The following is a 15,273-nucleotide window of genomic DNA, read 5'->3' as shown; positions in this document are numbered from 1 at the left end:
AGGATAATGTATATTACAACTTATCAGTGATAAAGACTTTTGAGAGTGGGAATAAGTTTGCCAGAAAAATAATCAGCATTAAACTTTCAAGGATTGAGGATGTTGTTGAATGAATCGAATAATATAAATTAGAAAGATTAGCACCCTAAAAAAACTTTTCTCAGACATTCTTTTCTCTTTTCTTTTCTTTTCTTTTCTGGCTATTCCCTTGCCTTTTGAAAATCAACCCAACAATTTCCTAATGTATCTCCAAATTACCCCTCTCCTATTCTTTTTCTTAACATGACTTTCTCCTCCATGTTCATCACCTTGAATTATTTTCTTTTTCAAAATGTTTTTTAATCTAACATTCTTGATTTTCTTTCTTCTCAACGGGATATTAACTTTACTTAAGTGTGAGAATAAAAAGTGTTTTAAATACCTTATTTTGAGACAAGGGAGGTTTGGGGATTGGTAAAGGGGATGGGTGGGGGTTTTTCTCCAGAGCTGTATTTCTGTTCTTATGAACACTCAATCTGTAGGACAAGTACAGTTGTTTCTAATTCCTCAAAAAACTGGGTTACAACCTGAATGATAATAAGATGTTGACCCACCCACCGAACTACATTATCCTCAATTTGCTTCTTTTAATTGGGGAGAAGACCTTCAACTAAGATGGAAATCAAAATTTTATGTGTTCTCGTTTTAGAGCTGTTTGTGTTTGGAATGTTTCAGCAAACCCTCCCACAAAAGCTTAGAATGTCTTTTGTTCCCTCTGGATGGATAGTTTCATTTTAGCTAAGGGGAGAAGGAATTTAAAAAAAAAAGTTCCTGTCAGCCTCTGAATATCGGTTTCCAACCTGACTAACTTCTGACCATAGAGCTACTTAAAAATAAAAAAAAATCCTTTCAAATATCTTGTTAGGTTTCCGGTGTGATACACAGTTAATATTCCTGGTCCAAGGAACAACCCCTTGGACGTAAGCGGTATCCCCAAAGAGGGTGCAAAGGATACTAGGTACCAAGAGACAATCCTAAAGACAAGCACAAGAAAGACAACTCCTCTGAGGGCTGGCAACAGTGAATGGGATCCTAGTCCCAGATGGAGTGCAACCCACATTTCTGTCCAACCATATTTTGGGGGGCCCCCAACCTCACAATTGCCAAACTAAATTTGCAGGACACAAAATGAGACAGACAAACCAATGGGTACTAGAAAAAAATTCAGGAGTCAAAATTCAAAGATCTAATTCTTACAATTTTTTTTTCCTGCCAATCTGAGTTTGGAAAGGAAGGAAAAACATGAAATTTTATCTTCCTCCCTTGACCAAGCACCAGAGATACAGATCTGAGAGAAATAACTTCAGTTAAGAATCTTACCCTTGGCCAGCTTCTGCGTTTTTCCAGAATCCTGTCCTCAGCTTCCAGAGCAAGTGGATTTCATCCTGGTCACCAGAAACTATAGATGAGGAAAAATAATTTCCCCTCTACTCTTCGTAGTGAGTGCCTTGGCAGAGATTTTTTTTTTTTTTTTTCGCACCTCATAAATGGAAACGTTTATCTAGGTTAAAATTCTCCACTGTGGCCACTGTAATTCAAGATTATCTACGGTAAGGTTAACCTGTTTGTTTAACCTTAAAACATTTTTTTTTTTCTTAACCTGAGGTCGCACACTAACCTCAGCTCAGTTTTAGTCCGACCCAGACCAATTGTGGACCCGGTCCGACCCGGAACTCTGTCCGGCTGCCAAGTCAGAGCCAGTACAACCCAAACCCACACCGGTTTCCAAGTCGGACCAAGTTTGACCCCGGACCCGGTCCGCCTTTTTAAATCCAACCCAGTGCAACTCTGGTTGGGTACTAGATCCAGTCCAGGAAAAAAAAAAGAAAAAAGCGGTGGGGTGGGGGCCAAATAAAAACTTTAAACTCGTAAAGCAAAAGCTGCAAAGCTGGGATCTGAGAGAGGCTTGCCCACCACCTCCAGAGACAGCCGGAAGGCGGCGAGCTCAAGGAACTCAGCAGGTATCTTGGCCTGGTTGCTCTTGGCTCCTGGAGGCTATGGAGGGCTCCTTGGGTTCCTTCCTCAGACAACACAACTGTTAAGAGAGAAACTGAAGCATATTAAAAATTCTGAGTTCATTTGAGTAAAAATGGATTCAAATCGGGCAACATCCAGCCGCGGTTCACAAAGAACCCTGGAGAGCTCAACAAAGTCAAAGAATTTTGTAGGCAAGAGGGAGCGGGAACGAGAAAGTTATACTAAGGGGGAAAAAAAACAAATACAGTTCCTTTCCTTTAGGGGGATGGCTGATTAACCAGTGCTGGTCAGGTGACTCCTGATTACTGGCTGAAAATTCCATTTCTGGGACCCCCAAAACTGTAATTAAGTCTGGTGACTGAGGTGGGCACTAGCGTGCGCAGTTTAACCATGTTCGTTTTGGGCCTGTTGTCTTGTTTTTAACAAGCATTTTTAATTCTTTTAGTATCTTTGACGTGTACCAGAGAGACCAAAATTCTGTGAAAGTGCCTATTTCAACAACCCTGGATATTACTGATCTTTATCATTTCCAGTCCTCCGATGGAAATGAGGGAGAATATCAGTGATTAAATTTAGCATTTTTTCATGTTTATTATGCATTCATATTTCTTTTTTGAATAGCCTATTCGTACCATTTTCCCACTGAGTTGAGTTTTTTACAAAAGAATTTGCGAAACTTTTTTCTTGTTAATATATAAGTCAGTGTCTATGATAGATCTTTGTTTTTCTTGTTTTTTGCTTGATTTTTATGCTTTCTTTTTTTTTTTTTAAGATTGTATTCGTTTATTTGAGAGAGAGAGACAGAGAGAGCACAAGTGGGAGGAGAGGGAGAAGCAACTCCCCACTGATGAGGGACCCTTATTCAGGGCTCTATCCCAGGACCCTGGGATCATGACCTGAGCCAAAAGCAGATGCTTAACTGACTGAGCCACCCAGGCACCCTTTTATGCTTTTATGCTTTTTAATGGAACTTTTCATAATGGAGAATTTTTCAATTTTTATGTAGTAAATTTTGTCCATATTTAACTTTATGCTTTCTGGGCTTAGAAAAAATTTACATGCCAGTATGTATTTCAGTCGCTCCTGATGGTTTATAGTTTTTTCGTCAATATATTTAATCTATTTGGATTTTTTTTTTGTATATAGAAATGAGGGCAAGGCCTAACTTTTCCTTTATAAAGCATAAAATATTGTCTTACACCACTTGAAATGCCACTTTTATATGTGTCATTAAATTCCCATGTACCTAAATATGTTTCTGCATCATATATATAAATATAGTTTTACTAATCTATGATAAGCATGAACTAGATATCTAAAATATTAGCAAATCAAATTCAATATTTTACTAAAAGCAAAACATCAACATCAACCTGGGTTTATGTCATAAATGCAAGGATGTACAGTGTTTTTTTTCTCTTTGCCATGCTTGCTTATTTCTATCTTTCTTTGTTTCTGTTTCTTATGTTTACTAGATTAATTTTTTCATTCTCTTTTTTTCTTTGATGTTTTATAGGGTCACACTTTTCTGTTACTGTTAGTGACTGTACTTAGGCTTTAAAAACCTTATTTGTACATATTTTCTTATAAACTTTGAGAAGTAATAAGTATCTACAATTATCTTTTGAATAAAGCAGACATTTAGCATATTTAATTTCTCCTCTCTTCCCCAATAGCTGAAAACTATATTTCCCAGCCTTGCTTACAGCTAGACATGGGCGTGCAACTAAGTTCTGGGGTTCTAGCTAGTGGGTTGGGAGTGGAAGCATCCTGTAGCAACTTCTTTAAAAACATGCCATTCATTCTTTGGCACTTCTCTTTGTCCCTTCCTCCATCCTCCTGCCTGCAATGTGGGTATTGAGGTCAACATTCTGAACTGGATGAGAGCATGGGTCCCTGAAGAGCACATCTCTGGATGGCCTCCCTGCAGCCTTTTATATGACCAATAAAACAGTTTACTTTTTTTTAAGTTTACTTTTTTAAAGTCACAATTATTTTTGTTGTCTTATTTGCAATTAAGATCGATCCTAAGCAGTACAGATTTCCTGTATAGATCCTATCTTTACTTTTCTTTCACGTTTAATATAGTTTCATCCTTTTTACCACATTCTAGAAGAATCACACAGGTGGTAGGGAAAATGAGGTGATATACATCAAAGTGTGCAAATTTCCAATTGTAAGATTAAGTTCCGAGGATCTAATGTACAGCACGATGACTATAGTCAGTAATATAATATGGTACACTTGAAAGTTGGTAAGAATAAATAAGCATTCTCACCAAACAAAAAAGAGTTAACTGTGTGAAGTGTCGGATGTGTTAATTATCTTGATCTTGATAATCATTCTGCAATGTATATGTATATCAAATCATCACATTGTGCACTTTAAATATATACATTTTTCTTTTTTTAAATTATTTTATTATGCTATGTTAGTCACCATAGAGTTTCCGGGAGGAGTCCATAGAATTACATTTTTCAATTACTACTTAATAAAGTTAAAAAAAATTACTTAGATCAATCTTCCAATTCATGAATTTAGTTCCAGCTGTATCCTCTCTCTTATCTTACCCGCCCCCTGTATTTACTTTTAGTTACCATTTTCTTTTTTTTTTTTTAAGATTTTATTTATTTATTTGACAGAGAGAGATAGCGAGAGAGGGAACACAAGCAGGGGGAGTAGGAGAGGGAGAAGCAGGCTTCCCGCTGAGCAGGGAGCCCGATGCGGGGATCTGTCCCAGAATGCTGGGATGATGACCTGAGCCAAAGGCAGATGCTTAACGACTGAGCCACCCAGGCGCCCCTAGTTACCATGTTTCTTAATTCCCAAGACTACAAATTTGCTTTTCCATTGAAGTCTGTCATTTTATTCTCTCCTAGAGTATACTAATACGTATTTTTAAGTTTTCTTTTTCTCCTATATTAATTTGTGTGTGTGTGATCATTTCTTAATTTTGTTGAATATCCTCTTTTGGGTTTCCATACGTGCCTGGGATCTTGTTGAATGTTTGTATTTTATTAGCCTCTAGGAAACACTGAACAAAACCCATACGGGAGGAAAAAAAACAGTTCTGATTTAGGGGTCCTATCTCTAGCAGTTATGCAGTGGAGCAAAAGGCAGAACTTGTGGTGGGTTAGCGTTTTGTAAGTGCATAAGAATATTCTTTCTGTTCAGGAAAGAGGGGGTGGGGGAGCCCCCATTTTCATGGCAGACATGAGTTATCTGGAACTTTCTCCATAGCTCAATCTCCATAACTCTCGTAATCTCTTGTGAGAATGTCTAAATTAGAATTCCTTATTCTGGGGCCCCTGGTTGGCTCAGTTGGTTAGGCATCCGACTCTTTGTTTTAGCTCAGGTTGTGATCTCAGAGTCCTGGAATCGAGCACCGCCCCAGGCACTGCACTCAGCACAGAGTCTGCTTGAGATTCTCTCTCCCTCTTTCTCTGCTCCTCCCACTCATGCGCTCTCTCGCTCTCGCTCTAAAATAAATAAATAAATATTTGTTTTAAAAAAAGAATTCCTTAATCATATCTTACCCCTCCAACTCTATCCTGAGGCCGAAATTAGGAAAGAGTGGAAAAGAGTAATGAATAGACATTTGTCATTAGTTTTCTCTCATCCAGCATCTGAAGCCTTTTCCATGTTAGGAGAGTTTTCCATTGTGTGAGTCTTGCTGAGACAAAGAATGCCTCCCTTTATGAAAACTGAAACTCCAGTGATTTTCTTTTCTGGTTATCTGACCTAGACTCTGCCAGTCAAAATACATCTGTGCCAGATTTGAAGAGCTGAAAGGGAAGATCTATGCCCACGCCTGCAAAATTCATGTCCTTGAACCGAAGTGGCTCAATGGTAAGTCACTGTAATGCTGCCTGAGTAAGGTTACAGAAATTTCATAGTAAGGCCACTTCTGTGGCTTGGACATGGTTGTTGCTTCTGGCAGCCCAACCTCCAGCCTGGTTCTTCAGCCTTCTTGCAATTCTGTGAGCCACCCATGTCCTTATCTCCTTCATTCAGAGTAGTAGTTTTTTTGCTCACACTTAAGAACCTCATTAATACAATTGGCAAAATTATTTCACAGCCCTGTTGTTAATTACCAACCAGACCTCACATAGCCTCCTTTTCTAAAACTTAACCACCTGTATGGGAAAAGGTAGTTTTTTGAGCACTACTCTTTACCTGGTGTACACTTTTCAGCAATCTTGCTTTCCATTGTCAGCCTAATATTACATGTTCTATTTCTTTAAAAAATGCAGTTTCAGTCTTCTGCCCAGGTTTCTAAATTCCTGTGCATCCCATTTTCTTTTATGTATGTTTCCATGAGATTTGGGATGGTAGGAAAGGTAAATCCTTTACTTAGGAAGCCATAGTGAACTGAAAGTTGACTTTTATTTCCCATTTTCTTCCCAGTTCATTTTTTAAAAAAGAATTGCTATATAAGTATACTTAAAAATTATATATGTTTTTATGTGTATATGTGTGTGTGCATAGGTATATGTGTGTGTGATCTATACATCACTTAAAGAATTTCTAAGTGAATGATGATGTTAGGGAACAAGTGGAGACGTTGCACTGATACCTGGTTCTTTACCATTTGTGATCAATGTAGTCGGTTGCTTTCAAGCTGCATTCATTGTCCATCAGCAAAGTAAACATTCCATTTTAATTTCCACTACATAGCCCCTCATCTGCTTTCAACTGAGATCATTTACAATGTGTTTATTCTCTCTTTTGTGTTTCGTTTGCCCAAATACCTGTTTGAGATGAAATCATGAAGAAGATGATGGTATCTATTTACTATGGTGAATATGATATTTACTGATTTTCAGGCCTACAGTAAAATCATTACCTAGCTTTATTCGATGTAGTTGTCCATTTATATATTAAAATCATATGCTGCCATAAAGCTCAAATAAAATAAACGTTTTGTTAGCTGGACCATACTTTGAATGTACCTAGGTCCATTGTTAAGTGGATATACTTAAAGCTACTAAAAAGAATCTATACGTTTGAATACAAAATTGTCAGCACATTGCAGATGCCCAGTCATAATGCCCAATCATAATCTTGTGTGATTAACGTTCTTTCTTTCCAGCCTTACCCCCACCAAAAAAAAAAAAAAAAAAAAAAAAAAAAAATCCCTCTAATTTATCTGTTTTTTTTTTTTAATTGTCAATGCCTGTAGTGGGTCTTCCTAAGATAGGGCACACCTGTATATGTCTCTAAACGCTGAATTTTCCAGTTGCTTCAACATTACATTCCCCAATACTGCCTTGAAGGCTTTCTCTGCTTCTGTTTCCTTTACCTTTGCTGGTTTTCTTCTGGTGAACTAACATTTTTCAGGAACTCTTTTTTCAGTTTACTTTAAACTTCTGACTCTACTCTTTGAGTTTTCCTGCTTCTCTTTAAACTGGAGTCAGGCTGTCAGCACCACTTATTGAATGCCTGCTGTGAAGAGATACAAAAGGAATCAAGGCAACACTTTCTTTCCTGAAGACTGTAAAATCTACTTGGTAAGAAAGAACATACATTTCCATTGAAAGCCTATAAAACACTCCAAAATGGCCTGAAATACGCATGTATTAATTTAGTAGAACACTTATATGTATTCTTAAAAATGCAGTTTTATTTAGTACTATGCAAGACTGATTAAGAAATCTCTTCTAGATCTGAGTTTTCTGTTTCAAGCCTATCAAACATCATGCCTCCTTTTATAACAAATATTTTATAACTTTTTACTGTCTCAAAATGAAATTAATAGATGATAAAATCTAAGAATACACATAATTTCAAAGAAATTAATATGTCTAATCTGCAACATAAAGGAGAATAAAGTAAAAATAACTTACGGGCAAATAATATATATTTCAAAATATAACTGATCAGCACATATACACTTAGAAAACAAAATGGTGTAGAGTCAAATGCTGGTCCTGTAAGTGACAACTGCAAATGTGTTGATGACTCTAAAATCAGGAGACACGACTGTCAGAAGGGTGGATTTCCAGAGTGGCGACTGACTCTTGGTTAAGTTCCAAAGGAAAACAAATCTTCCCTTAGCTTATATGTGGGTTACACTCATGAAAAATTCACTGTGTGTTAGGACCAAATAAAACCATTTAGTTTCCTATATGCAAAAGGATTAAATTCTGGTCTCAAATAATTAGAAACAGACTTCTCATTTATGTGAAGAACCAGTGGCTATTCAAATATGGTGATGATTTGAAACAACTCTTTATTGTGCAAGATTGTTCTCACACTGACGTATATATAATATCTTCTTGCTCACCACCTTGTCCAATGATGTGACAACTGCATGTGTCTCCACATATTTGCCAAAGCATCCTCTGGGTATGGCACCACCTCCATTGAGAATAACTGTAAGTGGAAGAGAAGACAGATCTTCAGTTAGAAATGGGCCAACCATTTCAGCAACTTCTTTCCATCCCTTTGGTTCTTAAGCCTTGTTCCTGTCAAAACCACATGGAGAAACTTCTGATTCATCTAGTTAACACACTTAACACATACTTACATAGTGTTTTCTATACCTGAAATTGTATAAACACTCTGCCTATGTTACCTCATTTAATCCACTTAACAACCCTTTAAGGTAGACACTACCGGTACAAATTACAGATTAGGAAACTCGGATATTGAGAGGTTAAGTGATTTATGCAGGTCACACAGCTAATAAATATAAAAGCTAAGATTCAAATACAGGTGTTTTGGTTTCAGGGTAAATGGTAAGTAATATTTTATGCAGTAGACCTATAGATCCCATCCTCAGTGGTTTTGATTCAGTAAATCTCATGTGAGGACAGAGAAATCTGTATGTATTTGAATAAGTCATCCACATATAGTGAGAAAGGCACTGACTGGTATTTGGAAACCAAGCACTATACCACATTCAATTGGGAGTGACAGGAAGGAGACTTATATCATTAGAGTCAAATCTTTGTATTAGTATAATGAGAAAGCAAGAAAAACAGTGGGTGGGCTATCCATGCAAAACCTTGGCGGCCAGGCTAATACACATCACTTTTGTAAAATGGTCAATAGGGAGCTATGTACTGTTCAATAGAATGAAATATATTAAAAGCACAGCATCAGAGGAAGAGCATAAACATAAAAATGTTATAAGCATAACACATTCAGCAAACACATAAAGATAATAAATCTGCGGTTGGAGAAAGTACATTAGGTTGTATGTATGATGGGAAAAAAGCAATGGTATCATCTAACTAGCTAGCTGTTGAATAGCTTTCAATTATGAGGTTTACAAACCAATTAGATAAGTGTGGGCTCATGGATAGATAGGCACTGGGATTTAGAAAGTACCTTTGAGAGCGTTAAGTCTGGAGACCACAAACCCAAACACCTATAGGATCAGGCAGATAATGAAAGAGAATAGTTCTAAGACAATAGAGAAGAATGGGGAAGGTGTTAAACTTGAACGTGCATAGAGGACAGCTGTCACTCTGTTCCAAGCAATTACTACTGGTATAACAATGCTAGCCCAATATTAGCAGATACTCTGACTTTTTTAAAAAGAGGCCAGACATTCAGATTTTTAATCAAATAATCCACATTTTACCATGTTATGCTCAAAATATATTTTAGAAGTTTTATCAAGTACTTTGTTGAAATCTGGCTATAGTGTATTTTTTTTACTTATCTTAGTTTTTATAATGTCTCAAAAATGACTGATAGCGACTATAAAAAAACATAGGGACTTTAAAGTATTGCTGGATGCCCTTTTACTAATTCCTCCTCTATAATAGGTTACAGTTACAAAACAAAACAGAATACTGGCCTTTCCATCTACAGTGATCCCTGCACTCATAATGACTGGTAGTTATAAACTACATGTTCTAGGAGTCATGAAAGATTAAGTCCAGACCCATGTCTTCCACTTATTAGGCACACTGCCTTCACCAATTCACTTAAACTTCTGTCCTACTCTGTAAACTGGATATTACAATTCCCAATCCATATTTCTCACTAGGTTGCTATAAAAATCAAATGTATATCAAACATATTGAACCCTGCAAAAAATCCAGTACAGTGGATTGGAAATTAGGGGAATCCAGTCAATTAGAGATTGGTTTTCTTACCTTGAATTGAGATTGATCCAGAGCAGTGATCACTGCTTTCAAGAGTCACCTTGAAAAAGGAACAGGTAAAATTACTTTTAATATAATTTATTTAATTCAGTATATCCAAAATACTACCATGTCAACATATAATCAATATAAAAATAATTATTGAGATATTTTACGTATACTTTCATGCCAGATCATTGATATATGATGTGTATTTTATACTTAGAGCGTGTTTCAGTTTGTGTTAGTCACATGTCAAGTGCTTGATAGTGATAACTGGTAGCGGCTACCATATTGGATAGCACAGATCAAGATAATGACTAAGGTCCCCTTCAACTCTTAACTTTGATATATGTCTCATTATTATATATCTCATCATGCCTCAGTCTTTTTAAATGGCTAAAGCTTAAATCTACCTTATGATGAATTAAATAAGGTCCTTAACATTTTTGTAATCAGGAATTGAAATGATGTAGCAAAATTATTCTTTTCTAATTCCATAGTAAGGAGAAAATACCAAGAATTGAAGTATATAAACAATGTCCTTTGATATATTTAAAACTAGCATAGTCAAAATTAAAATTTTATTCAACAGAAAACTTATTCAGCATTTTCATTGTTTAGAAGGGACATATACAATTTCACTCATGTAAGTTGCTTGCTGTATTTGTTGTCAAGTCAACTGAATGCCAGACATATAATTGAATTTTGAAATCATCAATCTGCTCTAGGAGATATCCACCACCACACTGGCATAAAAAATTTGTTTAGTGCAGATAAATCTATCAATATGGTGATAAAGAAAAAAGATGCATTGGAAAACTTCCCATTTTTTTTCAGGTACACTGAAATATTGTCTTCCTTTTTGAACATCTTATGGAATTTCTTAGAGGACACAGTGGAATCTCATCAGATTCTTTAGAATAGAACCTTAACTCGAAGTGCAGGCAGTGACTTAGTTATTAATTCAACACTTCAACTTTCAGCAGGATAAGTAAGATGGAACTTTCTAATGCCTGGAAGGAATGATTCCAGAGATTTCCCCTTGGTCTCCTTTAGGGGAAGTTCTTAAACCTATAAGCATTATATTTGTGTTATTAACAGTGCTCTAAATTCAACTTGTCATGTGTAGAATGTTGCAGGACCAGCATTGCACTAATCCAGAGGGCATATTTACATTTTATTGTATGGAGTCCACTGCCTTAGGGGTATAGCTGAGTGTTTGCAACATGGCTGTCTTAATGGACTATATTTCTCCCAAAAACATTTAAAGATGGCCTAAGATTAATCAGTGCAAGTTATTCAGTTTAGTCATCACTTATACATATTTCCTTCCTGTAAATCTCCATGTACAAATAGATAACCATTTTTGCATTTCCTATTTTTCCATCTGAGAGTCCTCTTTCATTATTTAGCAAAAAAGCTCCCACTCATTATCCTCTACAGTTGATTAAAATGACAATGGAACATCTTCTTTCTTGTTCCTGCAGATGCTGTTTGAAATATAAATATCAGGAAAAAAATAGCTGGAGGTAAATTATCCATAAAATGACACTTCCTAGCTAATCACATATTTACAAATTTTATTATACTGTTTTTATTACAAGTAAATGAAGCAATCTTGTAGAAATTTATTTTGTGTATTCTACCAAAGAAAACATAAACTTCACTTTAATTATCACTATTATTAGTGTTACTAAAATCAGAATATCACTTCATTTTATAAATTATGTATGTTTTCTTTGTATATCTACCATAAAATATAATTCACGTGTAGTGTGTGTGTGTGTGTGTGTGTGTGCGCGCATGTATGGAGCGTAGCCTACCATTAGTTAAAAAAAAACATTATTAATTCAAAGTTGAAAATCTCACCCTAAGTTGTGCAATCTCACTCTTAACAATAGCAAAGTTAAGGATCTAGATTAGATCTAAAATTCATATTAAGAAAGCCTCACTTTTTAGAATGTGAAAATTCTTTAATAAAAGCCGTACATGAGTACAGGAGAGCAAGGAAGAAGACACAGAACAAAGAAGAAAAGAGATAGATGATATTCAAGCAAGAAATTTCAGGGTGGTATTTATATTTAGTATTTTCTTTCTATCAAGCTTTCTCCTTAAATATTTTTGTTCCTTAAGAGGAAGAACTAGGCAGCATGTGCACATCCAAGCCCTTGACTTCTTTTCATAGTGTTGGTGTTGTTCTAGTGAGGTCTAAAGATACATGCCCACTGCATAAAAAGAATTAAGAGACTTACAACAATAAAAAAGTGCAAAGTGTCTGAGAGGATATTTGAAAAATAAATGGTGCTCCAAGAAAACTAGAATAAAAGGTATTTGCTCAACTTAATAAAGAACATCTACAAATACCTACAGCTTACATCATACTTAATGATGAGAAAGTTGAAGATTTACTGTTAGTATCAGGTACAAGGCAAAGATGTCCCTTCTCGTGACTATTTTTCAACATCATACTGGAAGTCCTACCTAATGCAGTAAGATAAGGAAAGGAAATAAAAGGTATACATATTGGGAAAATTGAAATAAAACTGTCTTTCTTTTTTTAAATAACATGATCATCTAAATAGAAAGTCCGAAAGAATAGGCAAAAAAATTATTGGAACTAATAATTGATTATACAAGCTTGCAAAATACAAGGTTAGTATACAAAAGTCAGTCACTTTCCTGTATGCCAGCAATGAACAAGTGGAATTTGAAATTAAAAACACATTACCATTTATATTAGCACCCAAACAAGTAAAATACTTAAGTATAAATGTAACAAAGGATGTATAGTAGCTATACGAGGAAAATTATAACCTTTTAAAAAATTTTATTTATTTATTCATTTATTTATTTATTTGCAAGTGAGAGGACAAGCAGGGGTGAGGGGCAAAGGGAGAGGGAGAAGCAGCCTGGGCTCGATCCCAAGACCGAAAAATTATGACCTGAGAAAAGGCAGACACTTAACCGACTGAGCCACCCAGGTGCCCTAAAATTATCACTTTCTAATGAAAGAAATCAAAGACTAAATAAATGGAGAGAGAGTCCATATTCATGAATAGGAAGGTTCAATATTGTCAAGATGTCATTTCTTCCAAACTTGATATAGATTTAATGCAATCTGAATCAAAATCCCAGCAATTTATTATGTGGATATTGACAAATTGATTCTACGTTTATTTGGAGAAGCAAAAGACCCAGAATAGCCAACACAATATTGAAGAGGAGGAACAACTTCAGAGGACTTACACTACCCAACTTCAAGACTTACTGTAAAGCTAGTAATCCAGATGGTAGGTATTGGTTAAAGAATAGATGAACAGGGGCGCCTGGGTGGCTCAGTCGTTAAGCGTCTGCCTTCAGCTCAGGTCATGATCCCAGCATTCTGGGATTGAGCCCCACATTGGTCTCCCTGCTCAGCGGGAAGCCTGCTTCTCCCTCTCCTACTCCCCGTGCTTGTGTTCCCTCTCTCGCTGCCTCTCTCTCTGTCAAATAAATAAATAAAATTAAAAAAAAAAAAAAAAAGAACGGATCAGTGGAACTGAAGAGGGAACCCAGAAATGCACCCACATAAATATAGTCAATTGATCTTTGACAAAAGATCGAAGGCAATACATTGGAGCAAAGATAGTCTTTTCAACAAATTATGCTAGGAAAACTAGACATCCACATGTAAAAAAAAAAAAAAAAAACAGAATCTGGAGACTGTATACCATTCACACAAATTAACTTAAACTGGATCATAGACCTAAATGTAAAGTGAAACACTAATATTTCTAGAAGATAACATGGGAGAAAACCTATATGACCCTGAGTATAATGGTTATTTTTTAGATACAACATAGTGCACAGTCCAAAAAAGAAATAATTGATAAGCTGGACTTCATTAAAATCTAAAACTTATGCTCTGAGAAAGACAGTATCAAAAGAATGAAGATAAAGCACTTGGAGAAAATATTTTCAAGAGACACATCTAATAAAGGACTGTTATCCACATGTACAAAGAATTCTTAATACTCAATAACAAGAATGTGAACAACCTGATTTAAAAATTGGCAAAAGTCCTAAACAGACATTTCACCAAAGATGATACACAGATGGCAAGTTAGAATATGAGAAGACATTTAACATCACATGTCATCAGAAAAGTGCAAATTAAGATAATGAGGTACCATAACACACCTGTTAGAATGGCCAAAGTCCCAAATACTGACCACACCAAATGCTGGTAAGGATGTGAAGCAACAGGAACTTACATGCATTGCTCTTCAAAATGCAAAATGGTACAGCCATTTGGAAGACAGTATCTTACAAAGCTACACATAGTCTTATTATACAATCCAGCAGTTTTGCTCCTTGATATTAAACCAAGTGAATTGACAGCATGTCCACACAAAAACCTGGACACAAATGTTTATAGCAGAATTATTCATAACACCCAAAACTTGAAAGCAGCCAAGATGTCCTTGATAGGTGAGTGGATAAACTGTGGTACATCCAGACAATGGAATATTATTATTCAGCCCTAAAAAGAAATAAGATATCAAGCCATGAAATAACATGTGACAAAGCCTCCTTCCTTAATGTCTTGGCCATTGTGAGTAGTACTGTAATGAACTTGGGGGAGCACATCCCCTTTCAGGATAGTGATTTTATTTCCTTCAGATATATGCCCATAAATAGGAATGCTGGATTATACGGTAGTTCTATTTTTAATTTCTTGAGGAACATCCATACTGATTTCCACTGTGATTGTAACAATTTACATCCCCCAAAACACAAAAGCGCAAAAGAGTTCCCTTGTCTCTACATCCTCATCAACGTTTGTTATCTCTTGTCCTTTTTATAACAGCCATTCTAAAAGGCGTGCAGTGATATCTCATGGTGGCTTTGATTTACAGTTTCCTTGATGCTAAGTGATGATGAATATCTTTTCATGTTCTTGTTGCCCATGTGTATGTCTTTGGAAAAGGGTCTATTCAGTTCCTCTGCCCACTTTTAAATCAGATTGTTCGTGGTTTTTTGCTATTGAGTTGTTGAATTCCATATTTACTTTGGAGAGTAACCCCTTATCAGATACATGGTTTTCAAATATGTTCTTCCACTTAGTAGCTTACTTTTCCATTTTGTTGACGTTTCTTTTACTGTGCAGAATTTT

At 35.9% G+C, this 15,273-nt stretch overlaps 2 long non-coding RNA genes across 2 annotated transcripts in view; one reads left to right on the top strand and one right to left on the bottom strand.

Moving 5' to 3' along the window:
• Nucleotides 1-1,684, bottom strand: part of LOC123799744 (uncharacterized) — a 77,788-nt gene extending 76,104 nt beyond the window's left edge. The window contains exon 1 of the long non-coding RNA XR_006781684.2: nucleotides 1,360-1,684. This is a non-coding gene — a long non-coding RNA (uncharacterized LOC123799744). The remainder of the gene's footprint in view (nucleotides 1-1,359) is intronic.
• A 141-nt stretch (nucleotides 1,685-1,825) lies between these two features.
• The window catches only part of LOC148109706 (uncharacterized), a 113,009-nt gene continuing 99,561 nt past the window's right edge, over nucleotides 1,826-15,273 (top strand). Inside the window, exons 1-2 of the long non-coding RNA XR_015725088.1 lie at nucleotides 1,826-2,000; nucleotides 5,762-5,865. This is a non-coding gene — a long non-coding RNA (uncharacterized LOC148109706). The remainder of the gene's footprint in view (nucleotides 2,001-5,761; nucleotides 5,866-15,273) is intronic.

Source organism: Ursus americanus, chromosome 7 (genome assembly GCF_024610735.1).
Source record: "Ursus americanus isolate L20-20 chromosome 7, mUrsAme1.1.p, whole genome shotgun sequence".
Taxonomy (NCBI): Eukaryota; Metazoa; Chordata; class Mammalia; order Carnivora; family Ursidae; genus Ursus; species Ursus americanus.
This window is presented reverse-complemented; position numbering and strand designations above follow the sequence as displayed.